The sequence below is a fragment of the Pipistrellus kuhlii genome, unplaced genomic scaffold, assembly GCF_014108245.1.
Source record: "Pipistrellus kuhlii isolate mPipKuh1 unplaced genomic scaffold, mPipKuh1.p scaffold_m20_p_32, whole genome shotgun sequence".
NCBI classification, from domain to species: Eukaryota; Metazoa; Chordata; class Mammalia; order Chiroptera; family Vespertilionidae; genus Pipistrellus; species Pipistrellus kuhlii.
This window is the reverse complement of record NW_023425532.1, coordinates 4628485-4634893: the sequence shown is the minus strand read 5'-3', so window position 1 is coordinate 4634893 and position 6409 is coordinate 4628485.

Sequence of the window (6409 nt, the reverse complement as noted above, 5' to 3'; positions counted from 1 at the left end):
TGAAGACACAGGGGATTTGCAGCCATGACGGTAGCATGGCAGAGCTCATGGCTGTCGCTGGTATCTGCCGAGCCTGGTGCCCTGGTGCCCAGGGAGGACTTAGAAGGCGGGTGCAGGCCGGTGGTGGTGGTGGTGGGGAGGGGTGGGGGTTATATTGTTGGAGGCAGCCGAGGGGATTTCTCAGCTAAAGGACGGCCCTTTGAACCTCTGGTCTCGGGTCACAAAGACAAATGTCTCCTGCCAGCATGCCTCCGCTGGGGGGGGGGGGGGGGGGGCTATCCACACGCATTTCGCCTGTTTTTTTTTTTTTTAATTATTTTTAAAAAATATATTTTACTGATTTTTTTACAGAGGAAAGGAGAGGGATAGAGAGTTAGAAACATTGATGAGAGAGAACCATCCATCAGCTGCCTCCTGCACCCCCCCCCCCCCACTGCGGATGTGCCTGCAACCAAGGTACATGCCCTTGACCGGAATCGAACCCGGGACCCTCCAGTCCGCAGGCCGATGTTCTATCCACTGAGCCACACCGGCCAGGGCCCGCCTGTTTCAGAAGGCTGGCGCGGAGTTAGCACGTGGGGCCTTCGCAGCTTCAGGATGGAAGCAGTAGGATGATGAAAGCCATCACCCTGTTAATGACCCTTGGCAAGCACCCGCCTGATGAGGAGAGCTGGGTGTGTCCGGGCATTCAGTGGATGATGAACATACATAATGATGGGTTTCCTTCTCCAGCAGCTCAGGGTCCTCTCAAGGTGCGTTCCGGCCTCTCATTAGCCCGCAGAGCTCTGAGGCGGAAGTGAAATGGCCCCCATCGGAAAGAGGGAAGTGAAACCCAGAAGGGGCCTGGGGGCGGGGGGGGGGGGGGCGGGGGAAGGTTTGGGGAGAACGCAGCGGCCTCCCCGCAGCGCGGTGATGAACCTGACCTTCCTCCCCAGCTTCACCCAAGAGCTGACACTCGCAGCTTTAGATGTAAGCACACGTTTGTTCCTAACTTGAATCAGAACGGCACATTTTGGGGCCCATAAGAAATTAGAGATTACTATATGCCACCTCCTAATACTATCTAAACAGAGAGAGAGAGAAAGAGAGAGAGAGAGGGAGAGAGAGAGAGGGAGAGAGAGAGAGAGAGAGAGAGAGAGAGGAGGAACAATAAACCAAATGGACCATAAAACTCAGACTTTCTGATTCTTAGTTTGTCTTTAGTTTAATCATTCTGAATTTGGGATTATGCATAGACCTGTTTGAGATTTTTAAATATATTTTATTAATGTTTTACAGAGAGGAAGGGAGAGAGATAGAGAGCTAGAAACGTCGATGAGAGAGAAACATTGACCAGCTGCCTCTTGCGCACCCCCCATCGGGAATGTGCCCACAACCAACGCACATGCCCCTGACCGGAATCGAACCCGGGACCTTTCAGTCCGCAGACCGACGCTCTACCACTGAGCCAAACCAGTTTCGGCTAGAGATTTTTAAAATATATTTTATTGATTTTTTTACAGAGAGGAGGAGAGAGGGATAGAGAGCTAGAAACGTCGATGAGAGAGAAACATCGACCAGCTGCCTCTTGCACACCCCCTACCGGGGATGTGCCCGCAACCAAGGTACATGCCCTTGACCGGAATTGAACCTGGGACCTTTCAGTCCGCAGACTGATGCTCTACCACTGAGCCAAACTGGTTTCGGCCTGTTTGAGATTTTTAAAAGGAAGCGAGAATTACTAATTTCACTGTTTGTATATTATTTTTATTATAAAACCAGAGGCCCGGTGCACGAATTCGTGCATAGAGCGGGGGAGGGACTGAGGGAGGTTGACCACTGGCTCCAAGGAGGGAGCCGGCCCTCAGCCCATCTGGGAAAGGGGGTGCATCTGCTGCCACCCACCCCAGGTTCCCCATCCCAACCCGGGGCCCGAAGGCCCTGGCGGGGTCAGTAGAGGAGGCGATGGTCTCTGGGCTGGGCGCAGGAGGAACAGGCACTAGATGCCAATGCTGCCCCCCACCGTGTGGTTCCCTGCATCCCCCCCATCCTCCTTCCCTCTCTGCCACACTGCCACCATGGTGGGTAGCCCCTGGGGAAGGGAGAGGAGGCAATTCCCTCCCTCCCTCCTCCTCCTTCCCTCACTATTGCCATTGTGGCAGGTGGGTGGCCCCAGGGAAGGGAGAGGACAGTAGTGAGACAAACCCTGTGTGGAGGGCTGGCTTTCAATAGATCACAGTGAGGGAGGTGCTCTGCTACATAGGAAACCCCAACCCAGAAGCAGGTCTCTAGGAATGGTTTAGCACCAGGGGCCGATGGGGGCCGGCTGGCTGGGGGAGGGGCCATGGGAGGTTGGATGTGGGAAAGCACTGAGCACCAGGGGACAGCTCGTGCATTGATCATCTGCCCCTGGTGGTCAGTGGGCATCATAGGACTGGTCGACTGGTCGTTCGGTCAGAATGGTCACGTAGGCTTTTATATATACAGATAAAGGACATGTAGGAAGGTTGATAGGAATGTGTGGCAGTAAATGCAGAGAAAACTAGAAAAATTTCTTCTCACTGAATTTACTTGGCTATTTGTGTGAAAGGGGCCAAACGAGGGGCATACTTTTTTAAAAAAGAATATATAATTAATTGATTTTTCACAGAGAGGGAGAGAGAGGGATAAAGAGTTAGAAACATCGATGAGAGAGAATCATCGATCAGCTGCCTCTTGCACACCCCCTACTGGGGATGTGCCCGCAACCAAGGTACATGCCCTTGACAGGAATCAAACCCGGGACCCTCCAGTCCGCAGGCCGACGCTGGCCACACCGATTTCAGCGAGGGGCATACTTTTAAAAAGCCGTCATTGACAAATACTTTTCACACACACAGAAGTGGAGACCCCATGTCATCGTCACCCAGGTCCCTCAGCTATCGGCCTTCAGCTATTTTTGTTTCCGTTCGGCCCCGCGCCATTTGCTCTGTGGGAGCGCTGTAAGCAAACCGCAGACTGATCATTTTACCATAAAATTTTCTGTATTTTTTTCCTGCTGGATAAGGACCTTAAAAATAGAACCATAACACCATTATCACACCCAACAGAAAGCCAATTCTGTATGTTATCTAATAATCTCTCTGTAAGTTCTGTCTACGATTGTTCCAAAATTTTCCAAAGGCTGGGTTGATTGATGTTTCTTAAGTCTTTTACTTAACAGATGGCCCTCCCTCCTCCTCCCGCATTCCTTTCCTGAGTAGGAAAAACCAGATCATTTGCCCTGTGGAACTTTCCACAGCCTACCTAGTTAACTGATTGTATCTCTGGTGTTTGTTTTTGTTTTGTTTGTTTTTAAACATCTCTGTCCACCCTTCATCTTTCTTTAAATAGTAGCTAGATCTAGAGGCTTGATCACCTTCATCCCCTCCCACCCCTTTTTTTGCCCAGAATAGGTCAGTGGCAATGCTGCGTACTTTCTATTATGTCACCACAGGAGGCTCTTTCATGTCTGGTTGCACCATTTTGAGGGATCAGAGGATCCATGATTTCATTGCAACATAGTGATTTCCTCATCTCATCACGTGTGCATTTACTAGCTGTGATTCTTCAAGAAAGAAAACCTTCCTCTCATCAGCGCGTGCATTTGGTGACCCTGCGATGCAGTCCCTGCAGGAAAGGAAGGAAAAGGCTTGATTCGTTCCCTTCAGTTATCCCCTTCCGGAAGGCAGTCCGGGGTACCTGCAGAGTCTACAGATGCGGGCTTTTAAAGCATCATCACAGACTCACTGGAAGCCCAATGCACGAGGGGCACACCCCTTGTAGCCCCAGCTTCATCAGGAAGGTTGTCCAGACGGTTGTTCTGCTGTTTGGTCTAATTAGCATATTAGCTCTTTATTATACACGGAGTGGCCAGATGATGATGATCTCTGAACACATAATAATCTGGCTACTCCGTGTCTGTCCTATAGAATAAAAGGCTAATATGCAAATGGTCCCCTCGACCAGGAGTTCTACCAGCAGGCAGGCCGGCCCACTGCCATGTCCCTTCCCCCTGGCCAGTTCTGGCTGGACCTTACCCATGCACGAATTCATGCACCGGGCCTCTAACACACACACACACACACACACACACACACACACACACACACTAGTGACCAGGTTATTATGAGTTCAGAGGCCATCATAATCTGGCCACTCAATGTACAGGATGGATGGAACACAGACATGTATTTTACTTGATGTGTTTCAATTGATTACAGTCAGGATTCTTATTGAGACTTGTGCCGCCTTTGGCCAATGGGAGCACTCAACCTGCCTGCCACCGCAGCCTCTCTGATGACGCTCGCCCTCTGATGGCTTGCCCCTGAGCTGGTGCCATGCGCCCAGACCTTGAACGCTGCCTGCTGCGGCCTCTGCCTCAAGGAGCTCTGGTTCCTTCTCCTGGGAGAGGCGGAGCGAGCTCCCCAGGAGGTGTTGTGGAGTGAAAAGGCAGGAAGGGACCTGGGTCCGCTCTTCCCTACAGATGGCCAGTGAGGCTGGCAGCCACCATTAGGACTAACTGGCCGCCCGGAGGACAGGTGCCGGGAGACCCTCCCCAGGGCGTGACGCCCCTCCCAGCCGGATGCGGTGCGGCTGCAGGTGCGTGACTAACGTTTCCCGCGATGACGCGCCTGGGACTTTCCCGTCCCGGCCCCGCCCCCGGAGCGCGAAGGGCGGGGCCTTCAGGGGGCGGGGCCTTCAGGGGGCGGGGCCGGGAGCTGGGAACCGGCTCGGGGCCTGGGCGCCCCCTGGCGGCCGCGCGGCGAGGGCGGCTCCGGGCGGGGCGGGGCCGAGGCTGCCGCAGTAGCTGCCGCAGAGGTTTCGCCAGGACGCGGCCTGAAGCGGCGAAAACCACTGAGTCACGGGGAGCTGCCGCCAGGGAGGGCGGGGGAGCGGCGGGGCCGTGCACACTGTCACTGGCTGCCCACGGCCCCTCCATTAGCGGGGGAGCGAGGGGGGCGCGAGCCCGCACCCGGGGTCCTGGCCTGCAGTTGGGGCGACGTCACTCGGCCGGACACGGAGAGAAAGCTGGGTGGTCCCGGCCCGTCCCCTCCCCGGTTCCAGGAACGAGGTCTCGAACCCGGGCCGATCTAACCGCCCGCTCCCGGAGGCTGGAAGGGAAGGGCCAGGGGGAGTGGGTGGCTTAACCGAGAACAAAGGGGGGAGGCGCTTCGGCCACTGGGGATCCCCCTCCCCCTTCTCCTGCCGGCAGCGGAGTGGCCTCGTGGTGGGGTTCCCTCGGGTCCCTGCCTCGCTAGCGCCCCAGAAAGCCCAGGGCTTGGAGGCAGGAGGACTGGTCCCAGCTCCACCTCCCCCTCTCACCTGCCTTTGTGGGCCTCAGTTTCCCCACGTGGAGAAGGACGGGTTGGACGCGATTATGAGTCTACTTTAAGGAGGATAAGGCCCAGGGAGGGAGGGGGCCTGTCCTGAGCCCCTTCCTCCCCCCTCCCAATGGCAGAGAACAAGGGGGGCCAGGGCCAGAGGTGTCGCTCACCCCAGGGCTTTGTGGCCCCCGCCAGCTACCCCCAGGGCACGGTAGCAAACACTGTGCGCTGGCCTGTGTGCGGGACATGGGCCGCCCTGCGTGTGTGCGGGCCCACAGCCCATATGAACATGTCTGAAAGCGCTAAGCCAAGCCAACAGAGATTAAGCACTGACCAGGGAGCCAGCAGGTCAGGGTTCGATTCCCGGGGTTGCGGGCTCCATCCCCAGTGGTAGATGTCCAGGAGGCAGCCGATCCGTGATTCTCTCTCCTCATGAATTTTTCTCTCTCTCCCTTCCTCTCTCTGAAATCAACTAAAAAACATTAAAAAATATATTCTATCTGTAAGTGAGATCATGTTTGTCTCTCTGAGAGCCTGCACCCAGGGCGGAAGTTGGCGGGTGAATGCCCGCCTGCTCCCCGCAGCTGAGATAACTGAGGGGTGTGCCCGGTGCCCGCGCGCCCGGATCCCCAGCTCGGGATCTGCTGCTGGGGGCACCCCACTAAGCAAACGGGCATTCCTGCTGCCCTGGGCCTCAGGCTCCTGTGGGTAAACAAAGACGGGGAGGGAACGCCTCCTTCTCAGCGGAACTGGGCCCCTGGGTGTGGGCACACCTGCCCTGCCCCTGCCCCCTGCCCTGCCCCCGCCCCCCAGAAGGGCCTGGTCTCTGCCTGCTGTGTGCAATGCGGGTGCCTGCGGAGGGGTTGGGAGCAGAGAAATAGAGGGACCTGGTTTAGCCCGGCCTGTGCGGCTCAGCGGTTGAGCGTGGACCTTTGAACCAGGAGGTCAGGGTTTGATTCCCCGTCAGGGGTGCGGGCTCCATCCCCAGTGTGGGGCGTGCAGGAGGCAGCTGATCATGATTCTCTCTCCCTCTCCCTTCCTCTCTGAGATCAATAAAATATATTAAAGAACAAAAGAAAAGAAAA